We start from the raw sequence: 19,924 nt of genomic DNA, 5'->3' as shown, positions 1-19,924 counted from the left end.
TTCTAAGGCCCACTTGACTTCACATTCCAGGATGTCTGGATTTAGGTGCGTGATCACACCATCGTGATTATCTTGGTCATGAAGATCATTTTTGTACAGTTCTTCTGTGTATTCTTGCCACCTCTTCTTACTATCTTTTGGTTCTGTTAGGTCCATACCATTTCTGTCCTTTATTGAGCCCATCTTTGCATGAAACGTTCCTTTGGTATCTCTAATTTTCTTGAAGAGATCTCTAGTGTTTCCCATTCTGTTGTTTTCCTCTATTTCTTTACATTGATCACTGAGGAAGGCTTTCTTATCTCTCCTTGCTATTCTTTGGAACTCTGCATTCAGATGCTTATATCTTTCCTTTTCTCCTTTGCTTTTCGCTTCTCTTCTTTTCACAGCTATTTGTAAGGCCTCCCCAGACAGCCATTTTGCTTTTTTGCATTTCTTTTCCATGGGGATGTCTTGATCCCTGTCTCCTGTACAATGTCACGAACCTCATTCCATAGTTCATCAGGCACTCTGTCTATCAGATCTAGTCCCTTAAATCTATTTCTCACTTCCACTGTATAATCATAAGGGATTTGATTTACATCATACCTGAATGGTCTAGTGGTTTCCCCTACTTTCTTCAATTTAAGTCTGAATTTAGCAATAAGGAGTTCATGATCTGAGCCACAGTCAGCTCCCGGTCTTGCTTTTGCTGACTGTATAGAGCTTCTCCATCTTTGGCTGCAAAGAATATAATCAATCTGATTTCAGTGTTGACCATCTAGTGATGTCCATGTGTAGAGTCTTTTCTTGTGTTGTTGGAAGAGGGTGTTTGCTATGACCAGTACGTTCTCTTGGCAAAACTCTATTAGCCTTTGCCCTGCTCATTCCGTACTCCAAGGCCAAATTTGCCTGTTACTCCAGGTATTTCTTGACTTCCTACTTTTGCATTCTAGTCCCCTATAATGAAAAGGACATCTCTTTTGGGTGTTAGTTCTAAAAGGTCTTGTAAGTCTTCATAGAACCGTTCAACTTCAGCTTCTTCAGCATTACTGGTTGGGGCATAGACTTGGATTACAGTGATATCTAATGGTTTGTCTTGGAAACGAACAGAGATCATTCTGTTGTTTTTGAGATTGCATCCAAGTCCTGCATTTCAGACTTTTTTGTTGACCATGATGGCTACTCCATTTTTCTAAGGGATTCCTGCCCACAGTAGTTGATATAATGGTCATCTGAGTTAGATTCACCCATTCCAGTCCATTTTAGTTCGCTGATTCCTAGAATGTCGATGTTCACTCTTGCCATCTCCTGTTTGACCACTTTCAATTTGCCTTGATTCATGGACCTAACATTCCAGGTTCCTATGCAATATTGCTCTTTACAGCATCGGACTTTGCTTCTATCACCAGTCACATCCACAACTGGGTATTGTTTTTGCTTTGGCTCCATCCCTTCATTCTTTCTGGAGTTATTTCTCCACTGATCTCCAGTAGTATATTGGGCACCTACTGACCTGGGGAATTCCTCTTTCAGTATCCTGTCATTTTGCTTTTTCATACTGCTGATGGGGTTCTCAAGGCAAGAATACTGAAGTGGTTTGCCATTCCCTTCTCCAGTGGACCACATTCTGTCAGATCTCTCCACTATGACCCACCCATCTTGGGTGGCCCCACGGGCATGGCTTAGTTTCATTGAGTTAGACAAGGCTGTGGTCCATGTGATTAGACTGACTAGTTTTCTGTGATTATGGTTTCACTGTGTCTTCCCTCTGATGCCCTCTCACAACACTTACCGTCTTACTTGGGTTTCTCTTACCTTGGATGTGGGGTATCTATTCACGGCTGCCTCATCAAAGCGCAGCCCCTGCTCCTTACCTTGGATGATGGGTATCTTCTCACCGCCGCCCCTCCTGACCTTGAACGTGGAGTAGCTCCTCTAGGCCCTCCTGCGCCCGCGCAGCCGCTGCTCCTTGGACGTGGGCGGAGTTACTACTACTTTCAAATTGTTTTTTTCTCCCTGTTTTCTACCTTGGCTAACTAGAGACCTAAAATGTTCATAAATGTCCCTCCATATCCCCCTTTGTTTCTATAAACGTCCACTCAATATCCAGATCCTATGTATTGTAACTTTTTAAAAATAAATTTATTTTATAAAAAATTATTTTATTATTGTTATTGTTTTTATTTTAAAGCTGTGCTTTGTGGAACATGCGATCCTAGTTCCCCAATCATCAAATTATGGCCCTCTGCATTGAAAGTGGACCACCCTGGACCACCAGAGAAGTCCCTGTGGTCTTTTAATATTTATCAAATGTGTCCACTCTCCTAACCTCATGACTTTCTATCTTCACTGCAACTTTCTGAGTTCAAGATCTAATCATTTAATCGACTGACTTTTGTAGACTCATAGCTGATATTAAGTTCAGTTCTTTCCTTTGAAAGTATTCTCCATACTGTCGTGACTGATTAAAATCCATCAATATCTCATTGTTGGCTTCCAAATAACATTCAAACTTATCACTATTGTATAAAATACTCTTTGAGATTGATCCTAACCTGGCTTTCTGGTCATTTTTCCAACACTAACCTTGTATCTTTTACTTATCATATGAAGAACTCTTTTAGCTTTGAACAGAGCTCTTTTTCAGCACTATGATCTATGCTCTTTTTTCCCCCAACTCCTTCTCAACCTCTAAGACTGCTGGTACATCCCTAATCCCTCCTGAGTTAGGTTCTCTTTCATGATGTTACTCTGGTTTATAACCCTCCCCACACTATGATAAAAATTGTTTTACTGAATGTCTCCCCCTCTAGGCTGTTATGTCCTAAAGGACAGGGATTCTGTTCTGTTGACTTCAAATTCTCATAACCTAGTAGGTTATTGTTTAGTCACTAAGTTGTGTCTGACTCTTTGCGACCCCATGGACTGTAGCCCAACATGCTCCTCTGCCCATGGGATTTCCCAGGCAAGAATACTGAAGTGGGTTGCCATTGCCTTCTCCAGGGGATCTTCACAACCCAAGCATCAAACACACATCTCTTGCATTGGCAGGTGGATTCTTTACCACTGAGCCATCAGTTCCTATAATAATATATGTGTGTGCTTAGTCGCTCAGTCATATCTGACTCTTTGTGACCCCATGGACTGTAGTCTGCCAAGCTCCTCTTCCCATGGGGATTCTTCAGGAAAGAATAATGGAGTGAGCTGCTATGCCCTCCTCCAGGGAATCTTCCCAACCCAGGGATCAAACCCAGGTCTCCCGCATTGCAGGCAGTTTCTTTACCATCTGAGCCACCAGGGAAGCCCAAGAATACTGGAATGTGTAGCCTATCCTCTCCAGGGGATCTTCCAGACCCAGAAATCTAACCGGGGTCTCCTGCATTGCTGGCAGATTCTTCACCAGCTGAGCTACCAGGGAAGGAATAAATGACAAAATTATAGTCTTTTATTTTTTTTTAATTTTATTTTATTTTTAAACTTTACATAATTGTATTAGTTTTGCCAAATATCAAAATGAATCAGCCACAGGTATACATGTGTTCCCCATCCTGAACCCTCCTCCCTCCGCCCTCCCCATACCATCCCTCTAGGTCGTCCCAGTGCTCTAGCCCTGAATCAGGTAAACTTCTGTTAGAATAAAAACTAGCATTTCACAAATTCCTTAACCTATCAGAGTCAGTTTCTGTATTGCTAAAAACAGTTGATATGAAGGTTAAGAGAGTTAGCATAAGGCTTAAGTGATGGATATGCCTCTCCACTGATATAAGTAAAAGACATGTAAAATTAAAAGTATTTCAATGCTTTTGGGTCTATGAAAATGAAAGAATTGTTACTAATTATACAAGAACTGAGAACTCAGCATCTCAATTTTGGTAATTTTCTAAATTACTCTGAAAACTGTATGGAGATTGATATCTTTGAAACTGATATATTTCAAACAATTCTCTTACTTATTTAGGCTTAAGCTTTAAGTTTATCTAGGCTTCAAGTTATCAATGACAAAAACCAAGACAGCTGAATACTAACAGTGATAATGCCATTAATACCAATATTAATGTAATATCTACAATAAAAATATTCTAAAATTACTTGAAAAACTATTTCCAGTTATGTAGTATCTTTAGGAAACTGCAAATAATAGTTTTAGACAGATTTACTTAGTGGTCAGTAATAAAAGGAAAAGGTGGTTCCACATAATAGCAAAAGGTATCTTTAGTTGTAATCTGTACCAATTTGGCCATCCTTTCTGTGTATTAGAAAAGGGTACAATTAAGAGCTTCCCTGGTAGCCCAGTCAGTAAAGAATCTGCAGTTCAGGAGACCCATATTCGATCCCTGGGTCAGGAAGATCTCCTGGAGAAGGAAATGGCAACCCATTCCAGTATCCTTGCCTGGAAAATCCCATGGACAGAGGAACCTGGTAGGCTGCAGTCCGTGGGTTGCAAAGAATTGGGCATGATTGAGTGACTTCACAGTACAATTAGATGATTCTAGTTTCCCATCCAGAGACATAGCAGTCCCAGTCAGTAAGGACAGTGATATCTGTAATCATGTTTCCAAATATTTCAGGTGATGCTTGGATTGTATGACCCCACACACTCAAAGGAAACCTCCTTTGATGTTTCTGTTCACCTCTAAAGAACATCTACTTAAATCCTTTTCTAACAGTACAGTTCTTGAGACTGATCTTAACCTTTGGAATATCATCACAAAATCAAAGAACTTTGGAAGTGGGAAAGAACCTCAGTGGGAATTTAGTACTTATATAGATGAAGAAAGTGAAGCCCAAGAATTTTATGGGACTTGACTTAGTTTGCATAGTCGGTAACAGAGTCAGGATCACTTCCGTTTAATCTAGCTGAGTGGACTCTGACTCCAAAAGGCTTTAGAAGTTCCAACTAAGTGGATGGAAAAAGTTGATACTATCTCAGTAGGAACTTAAAATCTTCAATGGAGACCAATCTGAAGAGGAGAGCAACACAAAATTTGGGCTTCTGGTGTAGTGGATGGCAGATTACAGCTTCACGTTTGTGTGTTAATAGTTTAAAGAACACAAAAGGCAAGTACCAAATCGAGAAGAGGCTAGGCTCCTATTCTAATATGTATTGGTTTGATTTCCAGAAGCTACAGCCTAAAAGAAGATGTTCAATGGTCCATACAGAAAGAAAGAGAGGGAGAGAGAAAGCCAGAAAGCCAAAAACCCAGACTAATATAAATCGTCATCTTTGACTATGACTTGACTTCCCCTAAATTTGCATAATATGAACCTTGAATCCTATAATGAATACCCCCTTCGAATTAATAGGGACTCTCTCTGAGGAACGAAGCCTACAGTGTGTCATTTGCTTATGAAGTCTGGACTCAAGTGTAATGTAACTTTCACAATCTAGTTACTTGGCCTAGTGGCTTTGAGTGAAAAGTTTATTATGCCATCACAGACATGTTTATGATCAGTTTTAGCCAGTTCAGGCTATAAAGGTACCTTCCCCTTGACCCAGTCAGTTAATTTTAAAATGCCTTGGGCCAAAACTCTCTGTGGGAAACAAGCTTCTGGAATCACCAGGTAAAGTCTTGGTTTACGTCTGTTTTGTATTGTGCTGTTTCACTCCATAAACAATAAATGTGGATGACTTTTTCATAGAAATAGCTCTTTCTAGTCCTGGTTTTCAAAGAATTTCATACCTTGGATAAAAGGGAATCAAATGTGCTGCTTAACCTTTTGTTTGGCATCAACATGGACTTACTCTATATTTGAGGATCCTTCAGAAAAGTATCGTTTTCAGAGGTCATTTCGCTATGACCGTTTTTCCAAGTCAGAGATACAAAGAACAAGAGCTTTAGAATTACTTACCATCTGGTGACTAGTTCCTCCTGAAATGCCTTCCACCCATCCATATTTTAATGTCTTTGCTTTCAATCATGTGTAACACCTCAGCCAAATATGTTGGTTTATCATTTATTTTCCCAGTTTCTCTAGGCAGCATTTGTTATATGAATATTCATGCCCTTTCCTTCTAGGTCTCCCTCTCTTGCTGATGACAGCTCCACAGTTGCTGACTTACTAGGTCTGTATTTTATAGACAGCACAAAAGGTTCCTGGACTTAACATCCCAGGAGATGTGAGGCCCTCCCAATGTGAGAAACTGAAAGCCCATTTTATTGCTCTTGCCATAAACTGGCAAAACACCAGACATAGACACCAACCTGGCTTTAGAAACCAAATTGACAGTTGTAACCTAAAGAGAAAAAAAATGTTAAACCCTCTTCTTATTTAACAACAAAAACAAAACAAAGTACATACATACACACACATATATACACATACATACGTGTGTGTGTGTATATATATGTATATATATATAAAACAAAGCTTGCATATACTTCATGCTTATAAATACATATACTAAGTGCATTGCAAATATGAGTTTAAGCACCCAAAACGCCTTTCCACAATCCATGTACACAATCTCTCCCTCTATTTGTATGCACAGAGCCAAGTAACAAATTTAAAGATAATTTCAGCTATTGGTTTCAGCTAACAGCGACTTGCTACCATTTCAGAGCTGAGTGGTGAGCCTGTTCTGTGGCCGGTTGTGGCCCTGTGGTTACGTGGCGGGTGGTAGTGCTTTGGTTACATGCTAGGACATGAGTGGAAGTCTCAGTCATCTGGTTTACCCCAGAGCTACCAGATGTTGGTCACTCATCAATCCCTTGGGTCTCATTTTGGGGACAAGTGGATGAATAAATGAAAACATTTTAAAAGATGTTTTCTTTAAAAAAAAATATTAGGGTTGCTAACATAGACATGTGAATTGGCAGCCCATTGGACTTGGCATCAAGCTAAATATTTCATTATAAAGTTTACACCTGACAAAGCTTTCATTTTAGTTTTCTGAATTTCATGTCTTTAAAAGGAAAACTCAATCTGTACACTTCCACTGTAAAAATATTATGTATATATATAGAGAGACTCTCTTCTCCCCTTCTTTTATTCTAAAAATATTTATTGAACTTCTACTTTATAGTCATTCTATCAGAAATAAATGGCAATGCATTTGGAACATCCTGTAAGGTCTAGAGCTTATCAAATGTGAATGAAGAAACGTCTCTGATCCCACTGTCGTTTTACTATCTTTTTAAGAGAAAGGTGAGGTATTCTAGCTATTTCACCTCCATGTCATTTTTAGCTGTCATGACTTTTTTCTTTCTGCTATTTAAAATCAGTGGCTTTTAAAAATATTAAAATTATAATATTAGGATTGGCAGTGTTTCTAGTGAAGTGTTTCTAAATTGAGCTGTACAAATGTGATTCGCCAGAAAGAGGATAAATGCCAATTACCAAACAGAAGTTGTTGCTCATGTACAAACCACACTCCTGAATGTTTGTGTTTATTAAACAGAGATCCAAACATCTAATTTTAATTTCCAGAGAAAAATAAAAGGAGAACTTAAAAGTAGGTCAAACTTTCTAAGTTAATTTTGTAAAAGTTTTTTTTGATGTGGACCATTTGTAAAGTGTTTATCGAATTTGTCAATCTATTGCTTCTGTTTTATGTTTTGGGTTTTTAACCATGAGGCCTGTGGGATTTTAGCTCCTGACCAGGGATTGAACCCGAACCCCCAGGATTGGAAGGTGAAGTATTAACCACTAGACTACCAGGGAAGTCCCTAAATTAATTTAATTAAAAAATACTTCATAAGAAATGCTTTGAAAACTCAGGTGTAATTAAAACAAAAGAGGCAGAAATTATAGCTAAAACTGCTGCTGCTGCTGCTAAGTCACTTCAGTCGCGTCTGACTCTGTGTGACCCCATAGACGGCAGCCCACCAGGCTCCCCCGTCCCTGGGATTCTCCAGGCAAGAACACTGGAGTGGGTTGCCATTTCCTTCTCCAATGCATGAAAGTGAAAGTGAAGTCGCTCAGTTGTGTCCGACTCTTATCAACCCTATGGACTGCAGCCTACCAGGTTCCTCCGTCCATGGGATTTTCCAGGCAAGAATACTGGAGTGGGGTGCCATTGCCTTCTCCGATAGCTAAAACTATCAATTACTAAATACCAATCAAAAACAATATATATGCTAGAAATAAGATATTTCCTTTTTTTCCTATCTTTGCCTCATATATATTGATTTTCATTACACTGAAATTTTAAGGTAAATTCAATGCTGGTGAAAGACTTGAATTAGAAACTCTAGATTTAAGGTAAGAAACAGAAGTCTATCAACTACTCCATCATTTGGGAAAGCAGAGAGACTGGACTGGTCTCCCAGTATAAAGTTGCCATCTGCCCTGAGCCAATGTACTGAAATTATAGCTTTCTCTCTAGCTTACAGCACTCCCTAGGAGAGTTCACTAATTTTTTCACCACAGTTCCAAAACTTTCACCCAGGAAACTCTTTTGTCCAGTCTTTCCCCCTTCTCCTTATCCATTCCTCTGGATCAAAATGCAGAAATGGGTTTATATCCTTTAACATAAATGTGACTCAGAAATTCCTTTGCCTCTTTCAGATTGTGACTACTGCTCTAGCAAATTTATTCTAAGGAAAATTCTCCCAGAATACTATACAATTTTACATATGTTTCTACTGTGATAGAAACTGCCATTTGCCCAAGTACTTTTTATATAAATGCCCTCAAATTTCTAAGATGGTACAGTATGTTCCACCCACTTTTGTGACAGATGGAAGAGACATTTGGAGTTGTAAAATGTCTGTATGAAGAGCAGAGCCTTCTAATGTTGTCATTTTACCTCAAAATAATATAGTTTTCTCTACCCCAGTGAGGTGCTAAAAAATAAATCAATTTTTATTGAGCTCCCAAACGCTTAAAGCACTTGTCCTTTTTTTCACTTAGAAGCCCCCATGCTCTTTCAATATACTTTGTCCTAGGTACTTTCAGTAGTCTATTGATAATAGCTTTCTAAATTCTGCTTTAGCTAAGATCTCATTTCATCTCAAATGTTTCTTCAACTTTTTTATTCTTTTAAAAGGAATTTTTAAAATTTCTTATTGTTGAGGATGTTTTCATTTAGTGTTGTGAATTTGTGTGCTAAATTGCTTCAGTCGTGTCCAACTCTTTTGCAACCCTATGGAATGTAGCCCATCAGGCTCCTCTGTTCACGGGGATTCTCCAGGCAAGAATACTGGAATAGGTTGCCATTTCCTTCTCCAGAGGTTGTGGATTTACCAAAATACAAAATGTCAAAACCAAATTCATCACCTTTCTAACTATTCATTATCAAACAGATCCTGGCTACTTTTGATCCCTTACGATTCTAATATATGTGCTTCCCAAGTGGTTCTAGCAGTAAAGAACTTCCCTGCCAATGCAGGAGACCTGAGAGACTCGGGTTCAATCCCTGGGTTGGGAAGATCCTCTGGAGGAGGGCACGGCAACCCATTCCAGTATTCTTGCCTAGAGAATCCCATGGACAGAAGAGCCTCTTGGGTTAAGGTCCATGGGGTCGCAAAGAGTCAGACGTGACTGAAGCAACTTAGCTTGCAAGCAATTCTAATATATAGATGTAATTATATATACTAATACATAGATAAACACTTGAATTTGAATTCCCTCTTATTTTCACTGATTAATATATCTTGTAGATGTATTTCTTGTATTTCATTTGGCCTTTTCCCTATGTTTGCAACTACCACCCTAGTAAAGCCCTTACTGTTTCAGATATGGACAGTTGCAAATTCTCCAATGTACCCTCTGTCATCCTTACATGCCCTGAATACCACTTTCAGAATAATTTTTATAACATAACATTTTCATCGTATCACCGTGGTGCTCTAAAATATTCTGTGGTTCTCCATTACTTAAAAAAAAAAAAAATTCAAGCTTTATCTGTCTGAGCATTGCTACCTCTCCTACCATTTTTCATGTCCAAATTAACTAAAAGTCCTATCAGGAAGTGAATGAAGCTTTAGAGTGGGAGTTGAGAGAATTGGATTATATTATTTATTCTAACTGACATATAAGCACTGTCAAAGTATATCTTCTCTCTGACCTTTAGACTCACTCGTAGTGAGGAAATGGAACCAAGAATAATGATTGTAGTACATGGAATTCCTCTTCAGTCCTAAATTCTGTCATTGTACGGCTAGAATTCTACTCATTTTTATATCGATATCTTGTCTATTCTACTTTTACAGTGTAGAATTTGCACTCTACACAAAATATAGGCCAATGTCTTCACCTGGAATATCTTTCTTTTTGTTTATTTGGATAATGCTCCTCTTTTAGAAAATGCAAGTGTTTGTCGCTCAGTCATGTTTGACTCATTGTGACCCCATGGACTGTAGCCTGCCAGGTTCCTCTGTCCATAGAATTCTCCAGGCAAGAATACTAGAGTGGGTTGCTATTCCCTTCTCCAAAGGATTTTCCTGACCTAAGGATTGAACCCAGCTCTTCTGCATTGCAGGCGTGTTCTTTACCATCTGAGCCACCAGAGAGTCTGTCTCCAGTTCCCCTACACCCATATGAAAGTTTTCAGATAGCACAGTGAAGTTTCAATTTCCTAAACTTTACCATACTCTGCAGCACTTATTTTTCTTATCATTGATTTTTAATCCCTGTTACAACTTTAACATATATGACAAATAATATATAACATGTTCTCCACTGTAATTTATTGCTAATATCTTGTCCACCTTGACCATTACATTTCAGAATTTCAGTAAAGTTTGATTATTATTCCCATTAGCTGTGTTGAGCCCAAATGATGATTTCATAAAATCACTCACTCACTGAGTTTACTTGTTTTCATGTCCAATGAATTTGATGTATTTTTTGGCCTCATTCTCTTTTGTGCAGTTGTCCTGCTTTTATTCTCTTATTTTTTTAGATGACTTAGATTCTCAGTAGTCAACATGTATCATTTTACTGGTGATTGGTGGAATTTTGTGTTAAGAAGGATTTTGCAGTTACGTCTGGGCTGAGCAGGAAAGAATGGCACAGTGGTTCAGCAGTTTCTCCTGTGGTATGGAGGTGGGAGGTGGCATCATAGTCACCATCCCCATACTAGACAATGGTCTTCAGTGTTCTACTGCCCTTATATATTATCTAGAAGGCAGTGAGCTAAGGTAGCAGTAAAGAACCTGCCTGTCAATGCAGGAGAGACATAAGAGATGCAGGTTCAATCCCTGAGTCGGGAAGGTCCCCTGGAGGACAACCCACTATAGTATTCTCACCTGGAGAATCCCATGGACAGAGGAGTCTGGAGGGCTATAGTCCATAGGTTGCAAAGAGTCAGACAGGACTGAAGCAACTCAGCATGCACACACACAGTGAGCTAAATTAGAGAGGGCTTTGAAATTGCAATCTCAGAGTCTACCTTGGTTAGAATGTTGGCTCTACCACTGCCATGGCATGACTTTGGCAACTAACATCTATGTGACCTTTAGTTTCCTGATTGTACAATGGAGATTTCATGTACATTTCTAAACATCCTGTAGGATTACTGAATATCATTTAAAATAATATTTGTGAAACTGCTCTGTAAACTAATGACATAAAAATGTTAGACTCTCTATTTTGTCTTTTATTGTTATATTAAAAAAAGCCCAAGGGAAAACATCAATATCTTATGATCCCAATAAAGCAACACTAACATACTGGTACATTTCCCTTCTCTTGCTTTCCCATATATCTTTTTACAACCTGGATTTAATCATATTCAATGTGTCTTACCTTGGTTTTTAATTTAACATTGTATCATAAGTAGTTTCTCTATTTCACATGATTTTTTAAATAAAAATCAGTTTAATGATTGTACAACATAATCATTTAGTGGATATGCTGTAAATCTCTGAAATAGTCCCTGCTGTTTCTAGTACAGTTGTAAATATGTCTCTTCTCTATTTTTTCTTGCTTATGAAATTAAGCGGGTAATTTGGTATAAATTCATTCAGTCCAGGAATGACACATCCATTCATGAGTTTCACATATTTACTGCCAGATCCTGAGTTAGATTCTAGGTATACGATAATGGTCAGAAAAGGTATGACTTCTGTCCTTTAAAAAATGTATAGTCTTATGAGGGAAGACAGGAATATATTTTAAAAATAGATATAGATAACTATATAATTATAAATTATAATAATGTGATGAGTGTCAAAACATTTGGAGAATTGAAGGGGGATGCCCATTCTGAATTGTGTGTTCAAGCAAGGCTTTACTGAGAATGTGATATTTCTGAAGGATAAAACGACAGTATGATGAAAAACTGAGAGAATACAGTTCCTGGCAAAGAAAATTGTATGTGCCAATGCCTCAAGTGGGAACATTCTCAGAGGGTTTAATGAATGAATCAAGAGGAAATCGTTGTGACTGGAACTTAGTGAATGAAGAGGAGAGTGACCTGAGATGAAACTGGGGTGAGATCCTGTATCATATTGGGCATTGTGTTGTCATAGAATGTGGATTTTATTGTATGGGTGACAAGTTATTTGATATGTTTTAAAGAGGGCAGAGGCATGCCAGGCTTCTTTCAGCTGCTTTTTAGAGAAAGATTGGAGACATGTAAAAATGAAGAGAGAACAATTGAACCGACTGCAGTACTGCATGTGAGAGAAGATGACTTGTTCTAATTAGTAGAAATAGAGGTGGAAAGGAAGAGATGAATTTAGAATATGCTTTGGAGGTAGGATTGATAGAACATGTGATAGACTGGATGCAGGTGTAGAGGAAAGGGCACTTACGAAAATGACATCTCTACAAACTGGTGGCTTTGTCATGTGTCAGTTCAGCTAGGACTGATTCAGTGCCCAACATTCTCTTTTGTGTATGTTTCTGGTTAGTGTGGGCCACAGGGAGATTCTTATGAAATTTGGAAGGGAGAAAGGAAGGAGCTGCCATTTTTGTAGCTCACATACATTATCATTAATCCACTGACATACCTCCTTGACATATGGCAGTACTGGGTGTGAAACTAACCAACTTTCCTCTAGCTCCTCCAGCTTCTTCAACTGCTGGGAATATGATGAAGGGCCTTGGTTTTTGAAAGTCACTCATACACCAAAGACAAAGGTAATGAATATTGGGGTAGCTAAAAAGTTCTTTTGGATTTTCCATAAGATGTTATGGGAAACCCAAAAGAACTTTTTGGCCAATGTAATACTATGGGCTTCACTCTCTTTTTGAGAATTTGCAGCCTATGCCTATGGATTCTAGATTATGCTTGATACCGCACAGTACATTCATCTTCCCTTTTTGACTGCCTGCTGGTGGACTTCAAGACAACATCAGACACAAAGATAACAGCCTTATAGAGGGTGCATAACTAGCTATATATAAGACTAAATCCCTATTACAAATCCCTTTGTATGTAAACATGTGATGTGTGTGTGTGTGAGTGTGTGTGTCTCCTAATGGTTCTGCTTCTCTTATTGAACCCTGATTGATACATGTAACAGGATCCTTGAAAACATTGCTTTGCGTCTGATAAATTAATGTGTGTTGAAAAGAACAGACGTACCTTACTTGCAGAAAAAAATTACCCTACGATAATAATGCTGGAAAGATTTTAAGAGGAAAGTGGACTATCACTAGAGGTGCAGGAAGAATAAGGTCAAGTTCATGAGCTTGTTGTTATAAAGTTCAGAAAACTTTAAAATACTGATGTGCTAGCAAAATGTGTCCAAAGTGGTGGGAATAAAAGTAAAAGAAAAGAAGAAAGGTATAGAAAAAAGGAAGGAGAGAAGGAAGGGAAGGAGAGTAAAGGAAAGAATGAAAGAGCAAGGGAAGGTGGGAGTGGGGAGAGGAAGGAATAAATTGTTTTGAAGTAGAGAATCATATTTAATAAATAAATAATTTGAAAATATACCAAAGGGAGCTTTGGGGTAAGGGTGGTTGTTTTTAAAGGAAGGTGATATGTTAGTGATTCCAAAGAGAAAATACAGTTATCTGACTACTACAGTTTGAGTCCAGTTGACTCCATAGGCAGAAATTGTTATGCTCAGAAGAGAAACAAATGATTAAAGAAAAATATCCAGTTTCCCTTAAATATTATTTCAGTGAATGTTTCACATTTTAAAACCTTTTACAAGACAACGCTGATGAAAAACAAAGATTTTCATTAAATGACCTACCTTTCTGTCACCAACTATGACAACTGTAGACAGTGTGTTGAGAAAATGAATACCAGCATAGATTAGAAGCAGACCAAAATTACACTCAAGTCCATTGTTACTTTAGCAAATACATGCATGAAAATACATGTTTATGCTTAGATCAGATGGTAAAACAGTCATATTTTACAATCTAAGAGGTCAGAAAACATGCCTAAATATATGAATTGCACTATTAGAGATTCATTACAAGAAAAGTTTTTTCATAGTCAAAAGGACCAAAGAAACAAATAGATGGAGAAATATACCATGTTCATGCATCAGAAGAATCAATATAGTTAAAATGAGTATACTACCCAAAGCAATCTATAGATTCAATGCAATCCCTATCAAGCTACCAATGGTATTTTTCAGAAAACTAGAAAAAATAATTTCACAATTTGTATGAAAATACAAAAACCCTCGAATAGCCAAAGCATTCTTGATAAAGAATGGAACTGGAGGAATCAACCTGCCTCACTTCAGACTATACTACAAAGCTATAGTCATCAAGGCAGTATGATACTTTCACAAAGACAGAAATATAGATCAATGGAACAAAGTAGAAAGCCCAGAGATAAATCCATGCACCTATGGACACCTTATCTTTGACAAAGGAGCCAAGAATATACAATGGAGGAAAGACAATCTCTTCAACAAGTGATGCTGGGAAAATTGGTCAACCACTTGTAAAAGAATGAAACAGTAGGATCTTCTATGACCCAACTCCCAGAGTAATGGAAATAAAACCAAAAATAAATAAATGAGACCTAATTAAACGTAAAAGCTTTTGCACAACAAAGGAAACTGTAAGCAAGGTGAAAAGACAGCCTCCAGAATGGGAGAAAATAATAGCAAATGAAGCAACTGACAAAGAATTAATCTCAAAAATATACAAGCAGCTCCTGCAGCTCAATTCCAGAAAAATAAATGACCCAATCAAAAAACAGACAAAAGAAATAAACAGATATTTCTAAAGAAGACATATAGATGGGTAACAAACACATGAAAAGATGCTCAACATCACTCATTATCAGAGAAATGCAAATCAAAACCACGATGAAGTACCATCTCATGCCGGTCAGAATGGCTGCTATCCAAAAGTCTACAAACAATAAATGTTGGAGAGGGTGTGGAGAAAAGGTAACCCTCTTACACTGTTGGTGGGAATGCAAACTAGTACAGCCACTATGGAGAACAGTGTGGAGATTCCTTAAAAAACTGGAAATAGAACTGCCATATGACCCAGCAATCACACTGCTGGGCATACACACTGAGTAAACCAGAATTGAAAGAGACATGTGTACCCCAATGTTCATCACAGCACTGTTTACAATAGCCAGGACATGGATGCAACCTAGATGTGCATCAGCAGACGAATGGATAAGAAAGCTGTGGTACATATACACAATGGAATCTTACTCAGTCATCAAAAAGAATGCATTTGAATCAGTTCTAATGAGGTGGGTGAAATTGGAGCCTCTTATACAGAGTTAAGTAAGTCAGAAAGAAAAACACCAATACAGTATACTAACACATATATATGGAATTTAGAAAGATGGTAACAATGACCCTATATGCGAGACAGCAAAAGAGACACGGATGTAAAGAACAGTCTTTCAGACTCTGTGGGAGAGGGTGAGGGTGAGATAATTTGAGAGAATAGCATTGAAACATGTATATTATCATATGTGAAACAGATCACCATTCAAGGTTTGATGCATGAGACAGGGTGCTCAGGGCTGGCACACTGGGATGACCCTGAGGGATGGGATGGGGAGGGAGGTGGGAGGGGAGTTTAGGATGGGGGACACATGTACACCCATGGCTGATTCATGTCAATGTATGGCCAAAACCTCTACAATATTGTAAAGTAATTAGCCTCCAATTAAAATAAATTAAAAAAAAAGAAATTGCTCTTCCATTCTAAAGTAGTTGCATCTAATATTCTAGCATCTTAACAGTGCATTGACATCCTGATTCTTTAGCATTTTGTTGCAAATTGTTATTGTTGTTCAATCTCTAAGTTGTGTCAACTCTCACCACCTCATGGACTGTACCAAACCAGGCTCCTCTGTCTAAACATGAATCAGAAAATAGTATATACTACTAGCTTTAGTTTATTCATACAAACATTTATTAAGAACCTATTCAGGTACTCCACTAGAAACTGAGTTCAAAGATGAATAAATTTGTTCCTGTTCCTCTAGTAGTTGATAGTGTCAGCTAACTGAGCCATTCAGTGAGTAATCCTGGATCATCTACTCTTCTGCTTAAGTCTAATTAACTTCAATTAATTAGCCCCGTCTTCAATATCTCACTAGAATTTTGAAAATATATATGATTTTAAATGGATAGTCAAAACTAGCATGGAAACTAAAGTAGTCATTCTAAATGTAGAGCAGGACTGTATTCCCTCCTACCTTTAAAGACAGGAACGGTCATATTTGCTTTCCCTAATAAACTGGTCACAGTGGTGCCCTGAAGCTAGCTTGTACTGACTCTTACAAGGCACAAATTTGGGGAGCTAATAGTTGAAAATAGCCGTTATTAACAACTAAATGATATAAATTAAGAAATTCAGTTTAAACATGTAAGGTAATAAATACTCAAAAAGCATCACTTCCTAATTAGTTCACTATATTTTCTTGGCATGGATTTCTTGAGGGTATTCCTGTCTATTGTCGTTATACTATAAAAATGCTATATGATGGTTTGCATTTCTTTCTAAATCCACATTCAACTTAAAATCAGTCACAGTGGGAGTATTTATACTCATATTTGAGTGTAAATATGAATTTACACTCATATTTGCAAACACTGCAAATCAGTGGATTTTTTTCCCTTAAAGTTCTGGCTGATGAACTTTTTTTTTTTTAGAATACTCCTGAGTAGGAGTATTATGTGGCATTTCCAGGTAGGACCTTCCCATACAGTGTGCTTTTTTCTCCTTACTGAGGTGAGCACAGACATGTGTGTTGAGATAGAGCACCCATCAGTTTGGATCTCTGAGTCACCATGATGAGTAGAGTCTGTACCCTCTAATCCCAATCTCCAGATCCCATGGACTTGTGGCATGAAATAGAAATAATTTCCTTGCTTTTTTCTTTTTTGTTACCATAACCTATTTTGACTGATGAAAACAATAGTAAAGTATTTCCAAAATTTTGCAGAAAAGTGGTACCATTATAACCCTGTAACAGTTACACTATAGAGTGCTTGGGTGCCATAGTACTGATCTTCATTTTTGCTGACAACTGTCAGGTACAAAGAGAAAATAGTGACTATTTCTAAAAATTTCATGTTGCTTAAAGTTTGGGTCACTGGGTTGCTCCTTCAGCTGGTGTCCTTTTATCTATTGTAAAGAATCTATTTCTTAAATCTAATGAATAGAGTTCTGGTGTACTTATTTTCTTATTTGTTACTTACACTTATATAGAAATGTATCTGCTTCATCTCTCTGATGGAGATAGACAGTCAGCACTGTGAAAATTTCTTTCAAAATTCTTACATGATCATAGCCCACATACCTCATGGTGAAATTCGAGGGCCAAAAAAATTTAGGCAGTGAGAAAGAGAGATGAGAGGGAGAGAGAGAGGGGAGGCAGGAGTGTGCTTTTAAAGAGGTTGAGAGTGATAGTAGCTCAGAGTTACTCAGAGTTGCATCAGTAACTCAGTAGTAACTCAGAGCAACTCAGAGTTGCATCAGAAAGAAGGTCTATAAAGATTTTTCATATTAGGGAGATTTTCTTCTTTTGAAAAATGTTTTGTCTTGAATACAGAATTGAGCCATTTTAGTCAACATTTTTTAACAGATTGACTTTGAGGATCTGGAAGCTATCAAGATAGACTTAGTACCATTACAAAGATGGTGAGAACACAAGGATTACAAGAGCATGAATCTGAAAGCCGGAACTGGAGCTAGTTGACTGGAATGAATGTCCCTTTTATTTGGAAATAGAAAAAGGCTGGGTCTGACTGAAAGCATAGGAGAAAACAGTATGCTGCCTACAGTGTTATTCATTTTTGTAACAGGTCTGACACTAGCTCTCATTACCAATCTGAGAATGAAGACAATTATCTAATTTATTCAGGAGAATTAACCTGAAATTATCCTAAATAACTAAAGCTTTATTAAAATATGTAAATAAAGGTCAAAATTGAATTATTTATATTACTTTTCAAAAGGAAATAGATCCTGACTTAACATCTATTAAGCTCAGTCCCATAAATATGACTTTGATGAGCTTTCTGCATTGTTCAAATACATTGTTTTGTCATTGAATGAAGTCTACTTCTCTTTCCATAGGTAAATAACCTCTCTGCTCACTGGCTCCTTGGCTTCTACATACTTTCTCAAAAGCTCAAATCTCCTCTAATCCAAGTAAATCTTCTACTGACATTCAGTCCTACAAAGAAATATTGCCTGCATTGGCTAAGGTATCATGTTTCATCAGACTTTTCTGTTGTTTTTCTAATCCTAACTGCATTCAAGCAGTTCAATCTCTTAAAAGATTGACAGAATAGTCTGGAGTTGTGGTTCCCAAAGTGCAATAACTAACAAGTTATTTTAAGGAGTCTGGTCAACCATGTGGACATCAATATCTGTGTACTGAAAACATGACCTTTATACATACATATTGTGTTTCACATGTATGCAAATATAATTTGATCAATAAATAAGAAATTTACTTTAATAAACTCCTGAATTTGAACTAACCTTTTGAGCATTTGTTCACTCAAAAAATATGGTTTCTACTAACACAGACTTGCTCAATTTTAAAATAGTGCATTTGTAAATATAATTTTAATTTTTTATTAAAAAACAATGTATGCTGTTATATGAGGAGGGCATGGCAACCCACTCCAGTATTCTTGCCTGGAGAATCCCATGGACAGAGAAGCCTGGCAGGCTGCAGTCCATGGGGTCACAAAGAGTCAGACACAACTCGGTGACTACGCATGCACGCAAGCATGCTATTATATAATTGCCTAGAAAGTTTAATAATAAATAAGACACTCAGTTTAGTTCAGTCTATCAATCGTATCCAACTCTTTGCAACCCCATGAATTCCAGCACACCAGGCCTCCCTGTCCATCACCAACTCCCGGAGTTCACTCAAATTCATGTTCATTGAGTCCGTGATGCCATCCAGCCATCTCATCCTCTGTTGTCCCCTTCTCCTCCTGCCCCCAATCCCTCCCAGCGTCAGAGTCTTTTATGATGAGTCAACTCTTTGCATCAGGTGGCCAAAGTACTGGAGTTTCAGCTTTAGCATCATTCCTTCCAAAGTACACCCAGGACTGATCTCCTTTAGAATGGACTGGTTGGATGTCCTTGCAGTCCAAGGGACTCTCAAGAGTCTTCTCCAACACCACAGTTCAAAAGCATCAATTCTTCGGCGCTCAGCTTTCTTCACAGTCCAACTCTCACATCCATAAACTGGAAAAACCATAGCCTTGACCAGACGGACCTTTGTTGGCAAAGTAATGTCTCTGCTTTTCAATATGCTATCTAGGTTGGTCATAACTTTTCTTCCAAGGAGTAAGCGTCTTTTAATTTCATGCCTGCAGTCACCATCTGCAGTGATTTTGGAGCCCAAAAAAACAAAGTCTGACACTGTTTCCACTGTTTCCTCATCTATTTCCCATGAAGTGATGGGACCAGATGAAATATATATAATGTGTGTGCTATTGTATGTGTTTATTTAAAATATTCAGAAATATTTAGAGATTCCCAACCCTAGGCTATGATTTTTTCCTTCCCTGATTTATCAGCAATTATCCTTCAAATACTCTTCACTTTCCAGATGATGAAATTCTATCATCTGCCGATT

The 19,924-nt window shown here is 37.8% G+C and overlaps 1 long non-coding RNA gene across 1 annotated transcript in view; it reads left to right on the top strand.

The window, feature by feature from the left end:
• Nucleotides 1-4,150: 4,150 nt before the first annotated feature.
• LOC133244242 (uncharacterized) overlaps nucleotides 4,151-19,924 on the top strand; it is a 29,565-nt gene continuing 13,791 nt past the window's right edge. The window contains exons 1-2 of the long non-coding RNA XR_009735339.1: nucleotides 4,151-5,541; nucleotides 5,997-6,043. This is a non-coding gene — a long non-coding RNA (uncharacterized LOC133244242). The remainder of the gene's footprint in view (nucleotides 5,542-5,996; nucleotides 6,044-19,924) is intronic.

This window comes from Bos javanicus, chromosome 3 (assembly GCF_032452875.1).
Source record: "Bos javanicus breed banteng chromosome 3, ARS-OSU_banteng_1.0, whole genome shotgun sequence".
Lineage (NCBI taxonomy): Eukaryota > Metazoa > Chordata > Mammalia > Artiodactyla > Bovidae > Bos > Bos javanicus.
Note: the sequence above shows the minus strand (reverse complement) of the source record. Positions and strands in the feature narration are given on the sequence as shown.